Genomic DNA, 20,146 nt, shown 5'->3' on the forward strand with positions numbered 1-20,146 from the left:
TACCTTAGTTTTCCAAACCTCCTACAATGACTCTCCCCATGTCAAATCCATTTAACTCCTGAGAGTCAAATTCTTGCTCAAAGCCATGAGCGGGCCTGTGGCTGTGACGTTTAGCGGCCTTCTAAGGTTGTTCTGAAGACTCTGGCTGTAGTGTCTATTTTTTCATTTTGAGTGTTAACTATAACTTGGGTGTCCTCTTTAGCTTTGTCTACAAGGCTTGCTGCCACCTGTTGAAAAAACGTTTTTCTTTTTACGTCTGAGACATAGAATGTCAACTTACTGTACATTCCACTCACTCTTTTGCTAGTTTAATCCCTCCAGTCGTTTCTAGACCCAAACTCCCTAACTTTTTGCATGTTGTACAGCCCAACTTTGACAAGCCAGGGGTTATATTTTTGCTTGTTCTTGAACTGCAAATTGCACCTGCTCCGAGAACTTTGTTGGTGGATGCACTGCCTTCCTCCCCCCAGCTCCCCGTCTCCCTCTCCAGCTGAGTCTGACTCGCTGATAGGGCTGGTGGTGATGCTGAACTGGCAGGATTAATAGCAGCGCTGCTAGATAAGGCATCGCTATCAGGAACAGTTTGCCCCTAATTTCTCTCCTTTGGCACTAACAGTTCTCTGACTCTGGATTTTTTCATCTTGAAAAATGTCTTCAAACTTGATTGCTTTTTCTTATCCATTTTGTATTTGACTTTTCCACGATTCAAATTTAGTAGCAAGACGACTAGCAAAGGCTACGTGACGTAAATACATAGGGACCTCTTCACTGGCTGACCACCACTACCAAGACCTGTGCCAAGATCAGTTACTTACCCCACCGGGGTAAGATAGCAGGTCTGGATTCAGTTTGGCAGGATAGGATGATTACACAGAAGGATTACCGCACTTTTACATGATGGTCTTTCTGGGGGGCGGGAGAAATAACGAGGAGGCAACTTGATTTAACGCTGATCGCTTTTATTAGAATGTCTACAGTGAGAACAGTGAAACAATTAATAAATCATGCCACGAGACGTACCGGATCCGAGCAAATAGGTGCCGGAACAAACAAAGTCAAACCTGAGAGGTGCCGGATCCTGTTCCAGCAGGATCAAATTAAGCACTGGGTTTGCCCACGTTGAGGGAGAGGTTGTTGTCTCTTACCTCCTCCCTATAGGCTGTCTCATTATTGTTGGTGATCAGGCCCAACACCGTTGTGTTATCGGTAAACTCGATGATGGTGTTGGAGTCGTGTGCTGCCATGCAGTCATGGGTGAACAGGGAGTGCAGGAGGGGACTAAGCACACATCACTGAGGGGCCCCATGTTGAGGGTCAGTGCGGCGGATGTGTTGTTGCCTACCCTCACCACCTGGGGGCGGCCCATCAGGAAGTCCAGGATCCAGTTACAGAAGGAGGTGTTCAGACCCAGGGACCTTAGCTTACTGATGAGCTTAGAGGGCACTATGGTGTTGAACAATGAGCTGTAGTCTATGAACAGCATTCTCACATAGATGCTCCTTTTGTCCAGGTGGGAGATGGCAGTGTGGAGTGCAATAGAGATTACATCATCTGTGGATCTGTTTGGGCGGTATGCGTATTGGAGTGAGTCCAGGGTTTCTGGGATGATGGTGGTGATGTGAGCCATGACCAGCCTTTCAAAGCATTTCATGGCTACAGATTTGAGTGCTACGGGACAGTAGTCATTTAGACAGGTTACCTTGGCGTTCTTGGGCACAGGAACTATGGTGGTCTGCTTGAAACATGTAGGTATTACTGACTGGGTCAGGGTGAGGTTGAAAATGTTTGTGAAGACACTTGCCAGCTGGTCAGCGCATGCTCTGAGTAAGTGTCCTGGTAATCCATCTGGCCCTGTGGCCTTGTGAATGTTAACCTGTTTAAAGGTCTTACTCACATCGGCTACGGAGAGAGTGATCACACAGCCGTCCGCAGCAGCTGGTACTCTGATTCATGGTTCAGGGTTGCTTGCCTCGAAGCAAGCATAGAAGGCATTTAGCTTGACTGGCAGGCTCGCGTCACTGGGTAGCTCTCAGCTGAGTTTCCCTTTGTAACCCGTGATAGTTTGCAAGCCCTGCCACATCCGACTAGCGTCAAAGCTGGTGTAGTAGGATTTACTACAATATTCTACAACATTCTCTAGGAAGTACTACATGTAATTTAGGGATACTACAGTGTGTAGTATAGTATTCTACAGTATACTACAGTTTACTATATAATTCTATAGTAAGTACTGTAGTATTCTATAGTAAACTGTGGTAATTGTTCATTTAGGCAACTCTACCAGCAGCAAACCATTCAGAAACACCTAATAATTTGGTCATCAAAAATCTACAGCACGTGGTCATCAAGCACATGAACGTCATACCCTGTGATGATTTTGTTTTTGTTGCTTTGATGCCACACATCACATATGCACAGTACCACTTCTTATGTTTCTGTTTACACCCATATATTGTTGGTGGACAACATTTCAGGAACATTCCTAAAATGTTATCGCAGCCTCGCCACAGTGAATCAACATTGTTCCTAATTTCACTGTATCACTACTATGCTGCTTAGGACAATGGCTTGGAGTTTGTCTTACATGAATTGGTTAAAGCATGGCTGGAAACAGATATCCCTATTCTCTCTCTGTGCTTTGCCAGCATGTTGCCTAGCACCCAGAGGTTGTGCCCTGGCCTCCACCAGCAGGTGTGTGTTGTATTGGTCAGAAGAAGACGAGTTGAGACACAAAACGTGGATTGCTTCATACAGTACATTTAGTGGAAAAACAGTTTGCTTGCTTTGTGAGTCGTGAGTGACCCACCATAAAGTCCATAAAATTTCAAGGACCTTTCAGAAATATCTTACCGTATCCTTCGAAAAGGAATACGCTAATGCTACAGTTTAATTACCTCTGGTTATGGACACTTTTGCCATCAATAAAGTTTCCACGGCCTGTTCATTGGAGAGTGAACATTGGCAATATCTACATTTTCGACCCCTTGATCAGCTCGCTCTCTGGAAGTAAAGAAAACAGCTTATTTTTTTATAAAGCAGCAGATGTCATTTTCAGGATACGTCAATACAGCCCGGTGCTGCTTACCTGAGATGCCATCATCACACAGTCTGTCTTTGTAGGTGTCCGCTATGACTTCCCTTGTGTCGGAAAAAAGTTGCTTTCAGAACAATTATTTTTGATTGAAAATAAAAAAAGTTTTGCTCTTGACAAAAAGACACAAATGTACCTCCATAGCATATAACAATTTCCCTGTGAATAACCACATCTTCATACAAACGTGCTACTGTATGCAGAATTCTTGACGTACAACCGAAGATTCTGCCATATCCTGCCAGCACGCCCACAAGCGAGCCACTCAGGCGCAGAATGATGATGCGTGGAAGAGGGAAAGGAATGAGATGGGAACAACAATTATGTTGGCTGACAATTCTTTAGCTACGCTGTCCTTACGAACCACATAGCATATAATTACAGCAGTATGCACCGGTATGTTAGCTAGCTACCTAACGTTAGTAGTTATACATCAAACTTGCCAGTATATTAACTATAGGTTATCTAACTACCCAATGTTTATTGACTTGATTATTCCCGTAATTTTTAGCTTAGCTAAATGGTATAGTCGTTGTGCTTTCTCAATGGACATTTGGGTGCTTTCGTAAATTTGCTCTGGCTATCTATAGGCTGGACAATAGAACGAGTCAAAATTCACCCAAGGCTTAAGAACATTGGCTAAACTAGAACACTAGCGCTTGCCCATAGCAAATGATTGGAATCGAACGTTCGCAGAGCCTGTTTTGACTGGAGTGACGCTTAGAATTCCGTTTCGCTGAAATGGCACAACAAAAATGTATCCCTTTTTATTTTACCAGTACAATCTGTTTCTTCGGACGAAACTGGAAAAAAACAACTTGTGTAAAAGATCCGCACCTCGATGATGTCAACTGTGCTTATGTCTGCGTAATGAAAAAGAAGAGAAAAAATTAAAACTTCTGACTATTTCTGGTCTAGCGATCGATGACAAATGAGCTCGCTGCCCAGACATACATAATTACAAAGAGGAGATTCTCCTGATTAAAATGGTGCCCGATTTGAAAAGAAAAAATACATACACAGTGAGATATTTGGCGATATAAACCATAGGAAAACATAGGAAAACAATGGGGGGAGCTCAGCGCTCCAAGGGCAAAAAGTATTTTGGGGCTAGCACTTGATGACAACCGAGCTAGCTGCCCAGGCTTACATAATTAGAAAGAGGAGATTCTCGTGATTAAAATGGCGTTCGACTTGAAAAAAATTGAAATATACACATTGCGAGATATTTGGCGAAATAGACAGACATGCCTATATTTCCCCCATAGGAAACAATGGGAAGACCGCAGAGTTCCAATAATCTATTTTGGTTGTTTACATTTTAACTATAAAACAACGTGAGCAGGTCTCATTGCCAACAATAGCGAAGCAGGCATTGTGACGTTGAACAATAAGCTGGGAATAGAAAGTTCGGAAGGCAAGTTGGTGCCACGGTGCTCAATAGAACTAATAGGAGCTGGCAGGGTGAAAAATGCACTAAAATAAGGTCTGTTTTCCGCGATTACTTCAAAACGACAGAAAGCAGCTGGGAAATATGGTCATATTATGAATCTGGGCTCCACGGCGGATGCAATGAACTAGTTTTGATCAGAAAATAACGTTGTTAAAAATGTCATGTGTCCAGCCTATCTACACGGATTTCAGAGCACTCTCGTCTGAGTGTACCGGAGCGCAGAATAATTAATTTACGAGCGCTCAACACCAGTTGAATATGGCCGGTGTCAGTAAACGTCGGAAAAAAGTGTAACTAAATTGTTTCCAGCAGCACATTTACAGTCATCAATGCTCTGGTTAACACGAAAACTGCCTTACCAGCTTTGCTAGGGCGAGTAAAATGGTCAGTGTGGTCTCATTTGTGTCTGGAAGTAGCTAGCAAGCTAGCCAACGTTAGCTTAGGTGCTTGACTGCCGTTGTAAGGCCTGAATGCTCAAATCAACCCTACTCCTCGGCCTGAACGTCCAGTGTGCGCTCCGAGAGCGAAACGGTCTGAATTTACAAACTGACAATCTGACAATGCTCTGAATTTATGAGCGTCACGTTGTACAACGCCATAATTTTTTTTTTAAAATTTTCATGGAATAGATTCATTAGGCACTTTCTGTGTTTACTACAGTATGTATTGTAGACTGCACAGTAGCCTAATAAACAAATAAACACATTTCGTTAATAAAATAATGATAAAAAATGTAGATGTGGATTTAGTTATGGACCCATAACGAATTGCTATGGGAATAAATATCACTGATTTACAGAAATATTGGAACAAAGTTGTCTAATGAAAGCAAACCATTTAGAATCCTCCAATCCTGTAGCCTACTCCCAACAATCACGTTGTACAGTGCCATATTTTCCATTCCATTCTAACGGAAACCCTGAGGGTTTCGTTTTTCTCTGAATAGAAACACGGTAATATTAATCAAATTAATTAAGCCAAATTTGTGAAAATCAATCCCATATACTATGTTATTACAAAAAAAGTTTTTAATTCTCTGGTAATGCCAGTACGGAATACTATCAAATGCTTCTCAAAGGTGGTCAAACTAGCAATAACTTTCAGTAACAGAAAAATGGCTGAGAATTAAATGACGTGCCACAGAATGCTGCAGCAGCATGGAAGGTATGACGCAACTTTTAAAGGAGGAACCACTGTATGTCATTATCAGTGGCCACCCGTCATTCAGGTATATATATGTTTTTGTTGTTGCCTGTTTTGCATGTTATTTTGGCATTAATATATACAAAAACTTGAATTAGTAAAGCCACATACAAACATGGTCTCTTTTTTTTGTTTTCTTGAGTAAGGCAGCTCCAAAATACAGGTGTTTCAGCCTAGATCAGTGCTTTCTGTGGTGGAGGGTCAGCCAGCAAAAAATACAGAGCGTAGGGGTTGATAATCTTTTCTAGTTGCGCCGTGATTGGCTCAGTGTTCTGTACGTCACCGCAAAATCGACAGGGAGAGCTATAAAGTCCAAGCCCCCTTGGGTGCTGCCATAGACTTACATTAGAAGTGCCCATCCAAGAAGACTCAAGGTCATTGGCCACAGATAAAATTGTCAAATCATGTTATATCTTCCATAGCTTTGATTGGACTGATCATGTCAACATCATACTTTCAAAATCTTTGCTAGCAAGCTAGACAAGCAGTCATCCTCATGAATCACATCGACAATCTGTCTCCTTTTCAATACTTGTCATATGAAGAGAAATTATAGATAAACGTATCAGTATTCATTGGCAATTGGACATAAACATTACACAACAAGTTGGAAATCGCAAATTCAACAATGAGTGGTTTGGAAGGAATCAGTGGCTAACTGCAAGCGTTGCAAAGCAATCACTATTTTGCTTCCCCTGCTATTTAGTGGAGAGGGTGTGTGGTCCAAGTCTGGGTTTAAGGGTCTCTTTTCAAAGCTTAAAAGGATAAACAGTCACACGCAACACCATGGGCCAGAAAAGGTTGAATACATTGGCCATGCTGTCAATCCAGCATGACTTCTGCCGTGTTCAAGACAACTGGGAACTCTGGAAAAATGAGTTTCGACTGGGAAAATACATTTTGAACAGTCATCCAACTCGGAATTCCAAGTCGGGAACCCAACCCTATTTCTAGAGCTCCGACCTGAAGATGACTAATGTCATGATTCGACCTTGTTTTTTTCAGAGTTCCCAGATGTCTTGAAAGAACCATAAATCCAGAGAATACCAGACTTTGATGACAACATTTCATGGCAAAACTTGCCCACAAGAAGGACCGCCTCGCCACCTTCCTGTTCAAGTGAGCACAGCACGACGGTGAGTCCAAAATGTCTTGTATGCTGCTGCATAAATTATGTAATATGCCAGGGAGACATGTATACTGTAGCTAAGAAAGTAATACTCAGTGTATGTTGTGTAGTTCGCTGTTAGTAGCCCATGTGCCTCACCCTTAATAATTTGGTCCCTTTCACCCTCATAACTTAGCCTACTGTTCTGACTTGGTGGTGCACATGTAGCCTATAGCCTGTTTTAGAGAAACCATCATGAAATATTGTAAGAGCTTTCATTGTCTGCTTATATGTCCCCTTTATTTATCCCATGGTTCTAACTTGGTGTACAGGGAGAATACTCTAAGAACGGCCCATGTTCTGAATTCTGGGAAACCCAGACATGAGCTGCCCAGTAACGCGAGCCTACCAGATGAGCTAAATGCCTTTTATGCTTGCTTCGAGGCAAGCAACACTGAAGCATGCATGAGAGCACCAGCTGTTCTGGATGACTGTTTGTTAACGCTCTCGGTAGCCGATGTGAACAAAACCTTTAAACAGATCAACATTCACAAAGCCCCTGGGCCAGCCGGATTACCAGGACGTGTACTCAAAGCATGTGCGGACCAACTGTCAAGTGTCTTCACTGACATTTTCAACCTCTCCCTGACCGAGTCTGTAATATCAACATGTTTCAAGCAGACCACCATAGTCCCTGTGCCCAAGGAAGCGAAGGTAACCTGCCTAAATGATTACCGCCCAGTGGCACTCACGTTGGTAGCCATGAAGTGCTTTGAAAGGCTGGTCATGGCTCACATCAACAGCATCCTCCAGACACCCTAGACCCACTCCAATTCGCATACCGCCCCAACAGATCCACAGATGATGCAATCTCAATCACACTCCACACTGCCATTTCTCACCTGGACAAAAGGAACACCTATGTAAGAATGCTGTTCATTGACTACAGCTCAGCGTTCAACACCATAGTGCCCATGAAGCTCATCACTAAGCTAAGGACTCTGGGACTAAACACCTCCCTCTGCTACTGGATCCTGGACTTCCTGACGGGCCGCCCCCAGATGGTAAGAGTAGGCAACAACACATCTGTCACGCTGATCCTTAACACTGGAGCCCCTCAGTGGTGTGTACTTAGTCCCCTCCTGTATTCCCTGTTCACCTACGACTGCATGGCCAAACTTCGACTCCAACACCATCATTAAGTTTGCTGACGACACAACAGTGGTAGGCCTGATCACCAACAACGATGAAACGGCCTATAGGGAGGAGGTCAGAGATCTGGCATTGCGGTGCCAGCACAACAACCTCTCCCTCAATGTGAGCAAGACAGAAGAGCTGATCGTGGACTACAAGAAAAGGAGGGCCGAACAGGCCTCCATTAACATCGACGGGGCTGTAGCGGAGCGGGTCGAGAGTTTCAAGTTCCTTGGTGTCCACATCACCAACGAAGTATCATGGTCCAAACACACCAAGACAGTCGTGAAGAGGGGACGACAAAACCTTTTCCCCCTCAGGAGACTGAAAAGATTTGGCATGGGTCCCCAGATCCTCAAAAGGTTCTACAGCTGCACCATCGAGAGCATCCTGACCGGTTGCATCACCGCCTGGTATGGCAACTGCTCGGCATCTGACAGTAAGGCGCTACAGAGGGTAGTGCGAACGGCCCAGTACATCACTGGGGCCAAGCTTCCTGCCATCCAGGACCTATTTAATAAGCGGTGTCAGAGGAAAGGCCCGAAAATTGTCAGAGACTCCAGTCACCCAAGTTATAGACTGTTTTCTCTGCTACCGCACGGCAAGCGGTATCGGAGCGCCAAGTCTAGGACCAAAAGGCTCCTCAACAGCTTCTACCCCAAGCCATTAGACTGATGAACAATTCATAAAAATCGCCACCGGACAATTTACATTGATCCCCCTTGTACACTGCTGCTACTTGCTGTTTGTTTGTTACCACTGCATAGTCACTTTGCCCCCACTTACATGTACAGGTTTACCTCAACTATCTTGTACCCCTGCACACTGACTCGGTGCAGGTGCCCCCTTTATATATCCTCGTTATTGTTATTCTTATTATGTTACTTTTTATTATTACCCTACTTGGTAAATATTTTCTTCTTGAACTGCATTGTTAGCTAAGTGCTTGTAGGTAAGCATTTCCTGGTAAAGTCTACACATGTTGTATTCGGCACATGTGGCAAATAAAGTTGACTTGGTGGTGCACATGTAATCTATAGCCTGTTTTAGAAAAAAACATAATTGAATATTGTAAGAGCTTTCATTGTCTGCTTATATGCCCCCTTTATTTATCCAACGGTTCTGACTTGGTGTACAGGGAGAATACTGTAAGAACGGCCCATGTTCTGAATTCTGTCGCTGTACATTTAAAAGGTGCTGAACAAATAGCTATATTGACTACGTCCGTCTTAGGTTGCTCATTAACCTGTCTGGGCTAGGGGGCAGTATTTTCACGGCCGGATGAAAAACGTACCCAATTTAAACAGGTTACTACTCTGGCCCAGAAACTAGAATATGCATACTATTAGTAGATGTGGATAGAAAACACTCTGAAGTGTCTAAAACTGGTTGAATGGTGTCTGTGAGTATAACAGAACTCACATGGCAGGCAAAAACCTGAGTAAAATCCAAGCAGGAAGTGAAAAGTCTGAGAATTGTAGTTCTTCTTTTGATTCTCTATCGAAGCTACAGTGTCTGTGGGGTGACGTTGCACTTCCTAAGGCTTCCATTGGCTGTCTAAAGCCTTCAGAAAGTGGTTTGAGCATTTTCCTGTCACTGGGCAGATAATAGGAGCTCAGTTACTGAGTGGTCTGCTTGGCAACAAAGGGATCGGATATGCGCGGTCACGCAAGCACGCCGTTCCTTCTTTTTCTTCTTGAATGAATATGCTATTGTCCGGTTGGAATATTATCGCAATTTTACGTAAAAAATACCATAAAGATTGATTTTAAACAGCGTTTGACATGCTTCTAAGTACGGTAATGGAACATTTAGACTTTTCGTCTCTCGTTCCGCGCTCGTGCGTTATACCTTTGGATAAGTGATCTGTACGCACGAACAAAACAGAGGTATTTGTACATAAATATGGTTTATTTCGAACAAAAACAACATTTCTTGTGGAAGTAGCAGTCCTGGGAGTGCATTCTGACGAAGATCAGCAAAGGTAAAAGAATATTTCTAATACTAATTCTGAGTTTAGGTTGCCCCGAACTTGGCGGGTGTCTGAATAGCTCGCCGTGATGGCTGAGCTATGTACTCAGAATATTGAAAAATGTGCTTTCTCCGTAAAGCTATTTTAAAATCTGACACAGCACTTGCATCCAGGGGTAGTCTATCTATAATTCTTAAAACAATTGTTATATATTTTGTGACGTTTATGATGAGTATTTTTGTAAATTGATGTGCACATTCATCTGATGAAGATCGTCAAAGGTTAGTGCTTCATTTAGCTGTGTTTTGGGTTTTATTGACACATGTCCTTGCTTGGAAAATGGCTGTGTGATTATTTTTGTCTATGTACTCTCCTAACATAATCTAATGTTTTGCTTTCGCTGTAAAGCCTTTTTGAAATCGGACAATGTGGTTAGATTAACCTCCCTGGGCCTCCCGTTTGCGTCCCACCTAGTCAACAGCCAGTGGAATCGCGTGGCGCAAAATCCAAATACCTAAAAAATGCTATAACTTCAATCTCTCAAACATATGACTATTTTACACCATTTTAAAGTCAAGACTCTCGTTAATCTAACCACATTGTCCAATTTCAAAAAGGCTTTACAGCAAAAGCAAAACATTAGATTATGTCAGGAGAGTACCCTGCCAAAAATATCACACAGCCATTTTCAAAGCAAGCATATATGTCACAAAAACCAAAACCACAGCTAAATGCAGCACTAACCTTTGATGATCTTCATCAGATGACACTCCTAGGACATTATGTTATACAATACATGCATGTTTTGTTCAATCAAGTTCATATTAAATAAAAAAACAGCTTTTTACATTAGCATGTGATGTTCAGAACTAGCATACCCACCGCAAACTTCCGGTGAATTTACTAAATTACTCACGATTAACGTTCACAAAATACATAACTATTATTTTAAGACTTATAGATACAGAACTCCTTTATGCAATCGCGGTGTCAGATTTTAAAATATCTTTTCGGCGAAAGCACATTTTGCAAAATTCTGAGTACATAGCCCGGCCATCAAGGCTAGCTAATTTGACACCCACCAAGATGGCCCTCACCAAACTCAGATTTACTATAAGAAAAATTGGATTACCTTTGCTGTTCTTCGTCAGAATGCACTCCCAGGACTTCTACTTCAACAACAAATGTTGTTTTGGTTCCAAATAATCCATAGTTATATTCAAATACCTCCGTTTTGTTCGTGTGTTCAGGTCAGTATCCAAAGGGGGACGCGCAAGCGCAAATCGTGACAAAAAAATTCAAAATATTCCATTACCCTATTTCGAAGCATGTCAAACGCTGTTTAAAATCTATTTTTATGCTATTTTTCTCGTAAAATAGAGATAATATTCCAACCGGGCGACGTTGTATTCATTCAAAGGCTGAAAGAAAATAATTGAGAATTCTTATGAATGCGCATCTCCAGTGTCACTGTTCCCAGCCTGACCACTCACAAAATCTCCTGGTGTTTTTCGCCCAGAGACAGGAGAGACGTCATTCCACTTTCTGGCGCCTTCTGAGAGCCAATGGAAGCCTTAGAAAATGTCACGTTACAGCAGAGATGCTGTATTTTCGATAGAGATGCCACAGAAGGAGAACAAATTGTCAGACAGGGCACTTCCTGTATGGAATCTTCTCAGGTTTTGGCCTGCCATATGAGTTCTGTTATACTCACAGACACCATTCAAACAGTTTTAGAAACTTTAGAGTGTTTTCTATCCAAATCTACTAATTACATGCATATTCTCATTTCTGGGAAAGAGTAGTAACCAGTTTAAATCGGGTACGTTTTTTATCCGGCTGTGCAAATACTGCCCCCTAGCCCCAACAGGTTAACAAGAAGTTTATCTTTAAAATGGTGTAAAATAGTTGTATGTTTGAGAAAGTTGAATTATGACATTTTGTTGTTTTTGAATTTTCCTCCCTGATATTTCATTGGCTGTGTCCCGCAGGTGGGACGCTAGCGTCCCACCTAGCCCATAGAAGTTAATGTCTTAATTGAAATTATGGATTGCCTCTTATCTGCTTGTTGTCCCCTTAAGCCATAGTATGTACATCTCAATTGTCATTAGAAACCACATTTGTTTAAGCAAGTCAGCCATATCAGCTATGTTTTTTTTAAAAGGCAGTAAATGAGGCAGAATGCACTGTTTCGCTGCCAGGCAAGGTTCCGCTGATAGCCAGGTGGAGCAGTGGTAAGGTGTTGGGACTACTGTTCGGACTCTGCTGTTGGGACAGCTTTATGTAGGCCCTAACAGTTTTACATGCTTAAATCGCCACTGGTCATTATTAAATCAGGCAAAATGCACTTTAGAGCTTTAAACACATACTTTAGGCACAACGTCAGTGTGTTGCTGTGCACAGAGACTGCTCAGAGCCAATGTCAGCTGTTTTTCCCTTATGTTCTCCTGTTCTCATTCAATCCAGCTTCTACAAGGACAGAGACAACATTGAGGAGAGTTTTTAACTGATTAATGAATGTTTAGGCCGATAATATGAAGGCCAGTGACATACAATACCTGTCAAGCAAAAAGGAGAGGTCATTTGTTTCTCAAATGCGCAGAGAATAGGGGTGTGGATATTCCCTTCTTAATAATTAACATCTCAATGAATTTTACATGATAGAAAAACTAAGCGATACACAGTAGGCATCTATTAGTCTGAATACAATCTGTGTCTTATCTTCTCCCAGTGTTCATTGTGTGTTTACTCATTAAACAGAGAGACAGCCGAAACTGAGATCAATCCTCCTAGAGACCACTTGTTGCTTGAGAGAGAGGGATGGGGGAGGGACAGCAGAGGAGAAAGGGAGAGAGAGAGATCAGAGAGTTTGAGAGAGAGATCGGAGGGGAGTATTCAAGGGGAACCCCAGAACAATAGAGGCTTGTTATAGCTGAGCTGAAGTGGGCATTGACTAGAGTCAGCATACCTGAGCCACCTTGTTGATATACTGTACGTGGGACCATACAGTTGGCCTTCTCACAGTCCCTGGCTGAGAGAGAGTTATCTGGTTTCAAAGCCTGCTGAGAGCTCCTCATAGGCGCTTCAGACCAAAAGGAACAGGGACATTATTCAAAGAGTATCCAAAGGTGTACTTTGTCTTTGTTTTAAGCAGGTGTGGAATCCACATCAGTGGTGGATCAGGAATAGGAGAGCTTGGGTGCAGTCAAGTGATTTAGGGTGTATGCATAGATGTGTGCTTTATGAATGCCATCTGTTGTTGTGTGTATACTTTTCCTTTTATTATAGTGATTAGCAAGTTTATGATGTCTCTCTACTTTTGTTGATCTACTGCTTTCAGAAATGAACATAATTATGTTGGCATACAATACATTGACTTTGAATAACACATTGACATAAGGTATTTTTATGGTTTTAAAATAGCATGTTTGCATGTACAGGTTATGTAATTATGATGACATTTCTCCATGCATCACTGTGGAGAGATGATGCATGGAGAGATGTCAGCTGAGAACACATGGGGTTTGTCATGCATGACATAACAAAAGTGTCACATGTGAGATTTCCTATTCTTCTTCTTGAGTATGTTTCATATGATGTACTGTATGCACAGTACTCATTCTTAACCCAGTGGTGGTTCTGCACCACTTTCTATTTAACACTCAGGATCCAAAGCGAGCAAAGGGGTCAAATCAAATCTTCCACTTTTGATTGGGTTCCCTGCTGGTAATGACAGGGAAATCATCCAATCGTCTGTACCTGAGCCTGTTTGTCATCGGCAACCTTCTAGTGAGGGAAAAAAGTATTTGATCCCCTGCTGATTTTGTACGTTTGCCCACTGACAAAGAAATGATCAGTCTATAATTTTAATGGTAGCTTTATTTGAACAGTGAGAGACAGAATAACAACAAAGAAATCCAGAAAAACGCATGTCAAAAATGTTATAAATTGATTTGCATTTTAATGAGGGAAATAAGTATTTCACCCCCTCTCAATCAGAAAGATTTCTGGCTCCCAGGTGTCTTTTATACAGGTAACGAGCTGAGATTAGGAGCACACTCTTAAAGGGAGTGCTCCTAATCTCAGCTTGTTACCTGTATAAAAGACACCTGTCCACAGAAGCAATCAATCAATCAGATTCCAAACTCTCCACCACGACCAAGACCAAAGAGCTCTCCAAGGATGTCAGGGACAAGATTGTAGACCTACACAAGGCTGGAATGGGCTACAAGACCATTGCCAAGCAGCTTGGTGAGAAGGTGACAGCAGTTGGTGCGATTATTCGCAAATGGAAGAAACACAAAAGAACTGTCAATCTCCCTCGGCCTGGGGCTCCATGCAAGATCTCACCTCGTGGAGTTGCAATGATCATGAGAACGGTGAGGAATCAGCCCAGAACTACACGGGAGGATCTTGTCAATGATCTCAAGGCAGCTGGGACCATAGTCACCAAGAAAACAATTGGTAACACACTACGCCGTGAAGGACTGAAATCCTGCAGCGCCCGCAAGGTCCCCCTGCTCAAGAAAGCACATATACATGCCCGTCTGAAGTTTGCCAATGAACATCTGAATGATTCAGAGGACAACTGGGTGAAAGTGTTGTGGTCAGATGAGACCAAAATGGAGCTCTTTGGCATCAACACAACTCGCTGTGTTTGGAGGAGGAGGAATGCTGCCTATGACCCCAAGAACACCATCCCCACCGTCAAACATGGAGGTGGAAACATTATGCTTTGGGGGTGTTTTTCTGCTAAGGGGACAGGACAACTTCACCGCATCAAAGGGACGATGGACGGGGCCATGTACCGTCAAATCTTGGGTGAGAACCTCCTTCCCTCAGCCAGGGCATTGAAAATGAGTCGTGAATGGGTATTCCAGCATGACAATGACCCAAAACACACGGCCAAGGCAACAAAGGAGTGGCTCAAGAAGAAGCACATTAAGGTCCTGGAGTGGCCTAGCCAGTCTCCAGACCTTAATCCCATAGAAAATCTGTGGAGGGAGCTGAAGGTTCGAGTTGCCAAACGTCAGCCTCGAAACCTTAATGACTTGGAGAAGATCTGCAAAGAGGAGAGGGACAAAATCCCTCCTGAGATGTGTGCAAACCTGGTGGCCAACTACAAGAAACGTCTGACCTCTGTGATTGCCAACAGGGGTTTTGCCACCAAGTACTAAGTCATGTTTTGCAGAGGGGTCAAATACTTATTTCCCTCATTAAAATGCTGATCATTTTATAACATTTTTGACGTGTTTTTCTGGATTTTTTGTTGTTATTCTGTCTCTCACTGTTCAAATAAACCTACCATTAAAATTATAGACTGATCATTTCTTTGTCCGTGGGCAAACGAACAAAATCAGCAGGGGATCAAATACTTTTTTCCCTCACTGTATGAGTCACCAAGGTGATCTAATAACGTCAGACATACTAACCCTTTCTGTAATCCATCTATCTGACGCAGTGGGCCTACTGCATCTCACCCTGAGTGGGGAAGGCGATAGCCTCATAATTACCAGACTGATTACCGCTGCGCTATCATATGATATCCGTGCAGCGAACATTCATGTAAGCTCACGAGATCAGGCGGCTTGCGAGGCTAGGAAGGAGATAGGAGAATGTTATTGGATTATGATATGGAAATGTTACGTGTAGAATGACTATCAGGCACAGGTAAAGTTGTGTGTGTTCCAAATCTGTATTGAAAGAGGACAGCGCCTATAAACTAAGCTTCTCCCCACGTCATGTGTACAATCTCAGACACATGCAATCAGAATCCATATCGAAATGGGAAACTAAACCAGCTATTACCATATGATAGCAAAGCAGATACACTGCCTTCAGAAAGTATTCTGTCACGTTGGTTGTTGATCATGCTAGACAGCCATTTTCAAGTCTTGACATAGATTTTCAAGTCGATTTAAGTCAAAACTGTAACTAGGCCACTCATTCAACATTCAATGTAATCTTGGTAAGCAACTCCAGTGTAGATTTGGCCTTGTGTTTTAGGTTATTGTCCTGCTGAAAGGTGAATTTGTCTCCCAGTGTCTGTTGGAAAGCAGACTGAAGCAGGTTTTTCTCTAGGATTTTGCCTGTGCTTAGCTCTTTTCCATTTATTTTTCTCCCAAAAAAACTCCCCAATCCTTGCCGATGACTAGCATGCCCATAAAATGATGCAGCTTCCACCATCCTTGAAAATATGAAGAATGTTAATCAGTGATTTGTTGTGTTGGATTTGCCCCAAACATAACGCTTTGTATTCAGGACATCAAGTTAATTTCTTTGCCACATTTTTTACAGTTTTACTTTAGTGCCTTATTGCAAACAGGATTCCTGTTTTGGAATATTTGTATTCTGTACTGTCTTCCTTCTTTTCACTCTGTCATTTTGGTTAGTATTGTGGAGTAATTTAAATGTTGTTGATCTATCCTCATTTTTCTCCTAGCACAGCCATCAAACTCTGTAACTGTTTTAAAGTCACCATTGACCTCATGGTGAAATCCCTGATCGGTTTCCTTCCTCTCCGGCAGCTGAGTTAGGAAGGATGCCTGTATTTTTGTAGTGACTGGGTGTATTGATACACCATCCAAAGTGTTATTAATAATTTCACCATGCTCAAAGGGATATTCAATGTATGCTTTTATTTAAAAAATGTACCCATCTACCAATAGGTGCCCTTCTTTGCGAGGCATTGGAAAACCTCCCTGGTCTTTGTGCTTGAATCTGTGTTTGAAATTCACTGCTTGACAGAGGAACCTTACAGATAATTGTATGTGTGGGCTACAGAGATGAGTTAGTCATTCCAAAATCAAGTTAAACACTATTATTGCACACCTACTCATTCAAGGGTTTTTCTATATTTTTCCTATTTTCTGCATTGTAGAATAATAGTGAAGACATCAAAACTATAAAATAACACATATGGAATCATTTAGTAAGCAAAAAAGTGTTAAACAAATCAAAATATATTTGATATTTGATATTCTTCAAAGTAGCCACCCTTTGCCTTGATGACAGCTTTGCACACTCTTGGCATTCTCTCAACCAGCTTCACCTGGAATGCTTTTCCAACAGTCTTGAAGGAGTTCCCACATATGCTGAGCACTTGTTGGCTGCTTTTCTTTCACTCTGCGGTCCAAACTCATCCCAAACCATCTCAATTGGGTTGAGGTCGGGTGATTGTGGAGGTCAGGTCATCTGATGCAGCACTCCATCACTCTCCTTGGCCAAATAGTAAAAATAAAGGAAAACCCTTGAATGAGTAGGAGTGTCCAAACATTTGACTGGTACTGTATACTATGTTAACATGGTTAAAATTGCAACAACTAAATTCATTTGCATTTGGGGAGCATCAGATGTTTTCCTTGGAGATAGGCCTAACTGTTTATGCAATCCAAAGTTTATATTTGTATTAAGAGTAGGACAACCACATTCAGCATCCCATCACGTGGACAGTGCCCCGCTGTGTCGCTAATCCCCAGTTTAAACAGGCCCCCCCACACACACACACACACACACACACACACACACACACACACACACACACACACACACACACACACACACACTTCCCTGTTCTGGTTATCATCCTCACCTGTTTTCCACTTGGATGAGCAGGAAGGAGACATCAAGTTCGTCGGTTATTTTTGCAATGTAAAGTCCCCAACTTCACCATGCAGAGAGAAAGATTTGTTATATACATATGGGACTAAGTGGTCATTGTTTTTTGTCTCTCCATTCTCCTTGCAGTAAAATTAGTCACCTCCCAGAACAGTCAAATGGCTATTTTCTCATTTTCCCATACAATCAGGAATGTAATACTGTCAATAATGTTTTGTGGACAGTGTAGACTCGTTTATTGTGGTGTGTGGTCAATGACTATAACATTAACAATCAAGTATCTTGCATGTGTGAGACTGAATGGGATTAGATTGTCCATGTGGGCTTTGAATCATGAGTGTGAGTGCTGTCAATCAAAAGACCACATCTGAGAATGAAGTATGCATGTCAGAGAATGAAGCATGCATGTCAGAGAATGAAGTATGCATGTCAGAGGGACAATTGTATGGTGACTGCGTACACGTAATTGGAATTCTGCGTTGAGCCAATGGTCACCCATTCTAATCTTTGGACAAGTGCAGAGTGGAGACTGCTCATTTGCAGCAGTTGTTGAAGAGGGCCCCTTGTTTGCTTGTCCCTCTCCCATCAGACCAGTAATGTCTGCTTTGCACACTTCTGCCTTATTGTATCAGCTTACTTTGAGTTACATAAGTCCATTCTTCTCTTTCCCACAAAATTGTTCCATTTCCTCTCACCTTTTGGAAATGACTTTGTTCATCGATATCTAATTTCTGAGAATTCAAGACTTGGTTTCATTGCAGGATATAAAGTGAAAGCTGTTTTCCATCTATTCAAGTACATTGTGTCATAAACTCAGCAAAATAAGAAACGTCCTCTCACTGTCAACTGTGTTAATTTTCAGCAAACTTAACATGTGTAAATATTTGTGTGAACATGACAAGATTCAACAACAGAGACATCTACTGAACAAGTTCCATAGACATGTGACTAACAGAAATTGAATAATGTGTCCCTGAACAAAGGGGGGGTCAAAATCAAAAGTAACAGTCAGTATCTGGTGTGGCCACCAGCTGCATTATGTACTGCAGTGCATCTCCTCCTCATGAACTGCACCAGATTTCCCAGTTCTTGCTGTGAGATGTTACCCCACTCTTCCACCAAGGCTCCTGCAAGTTCCCGGACATTTCTGGGTGAATGGCCCTAGCCCTCACGTTCCGTTCCAACAGGTCCAAGATGTGCTCAATGGGATTGAGATCCGGGCTCTTCACTGGCCATGGCAGAACACTGGCATTCCTGTCTAGCAGGAAATCACGCACAGAACGAGCAGTATGGCTTGTGGCATTATCATGCTGGAGGGTCATGTCAGGATGAGCCTGCAGGAAGGGTACCACATGAGGGAGGAGGCTGTCTTCCCTGTAACGCACAGCGTTGAGATTGCCTGCAATGACGACAAGCTTAGTCCGATGATGCTGTCACACACCGCCCCAGACCATGATGGTCCCTGCGCCTCCAAATCGATCCCGCTCCAGAGTACAGGCCTCAGTGTAACACTAATTTCTTCGATGATAAACGGGAATCCGACCATCGCCCCTGGTGAGACAAAACCGGGACTCGTCAGTGAAGAGCACTTTTTGCCAGTCCTGTCTGTTTCAGCGACGGTGGGTTTGTGCCCATAGGCGACGTTGCTGCCGGTGATGTCTGGTGAGGACCTGCCTTACAACAGGCCTACAAGCCCTCAGTCCAGCCTCTCTCAGCCTATTGCGGACAGTCTGAGCACTGATGGAGGGATTGTGCGTTCCTGGTGTAACTCAGGCAGTTGTTGTTGCCATCCTGTACCTGTCCAGCAGGTGTGATGTTCGGATGTACCGATCCTGTGCAGGTGTTGTTACATGTGGTCAGACACTGTGAGGACGATCAGCTGTCCGTCCTGTCTCCCTGTAGCGTTGTCTTAGACATCTCACAGTATGGATATTGCAATTTATTGCCCTGGCCACATCTGCAGTCCTCATGCCTCCTTGCAGCATGCCTAAGGCACGTGCACGCAGATGAGCAGCGACCCTGGGCATCTTTCTTTTTGTGTTTTTCAGAGTCAGTAGAAAGGCCTCTTTAGTATCCTAAGTTGTCATAACTGTGACCTTAATTGCCTACTGTCTGTAAGCTGTTAGTGTCTTAACGACCTTTCCACATGTTCATTAATTGTTTATGGTTCATTGAACAAGCATGGGAAACAGTGTTTATACCCTTTGCAATGAAGATCTGTGAAGTTATTTGGATTTTTACGAATTATCTTTGAAAGACAGGGTCCTGAAAAAAAGCAGTTTCTTTTTTTGCTGAGTTTATATTGTCTGTCATAGCATGCAAATCACATGGACAGGAATGTTGGCAGGTCATTTGTACATGTAAGGTACATTATATTGATCAATCACTGTGGAAACAAGCCATAACATTGTGTCTACTGTTACGGAATAAACTTACCAATACCCACAGCACTTGGATACAATTAAATTAAATGTCTTTGGGTTGTCCTGGAGTCCACTGATGAGGGGA

The sequence above is a fragment of the Salmo salar genome, chromosome 09 (genome assembly GCF_965601325.2).
Source record: "Salmo salar chromosome 09, fSalSal1, whole genome shotgun sequence".
In the NCBI taxonomy this organism is placed as follows: Eukaryota; Metazoa; Chordata; class Actinopteri; order Salmoniformes; family Salmonidae; genus Salmo; species Salmo salar.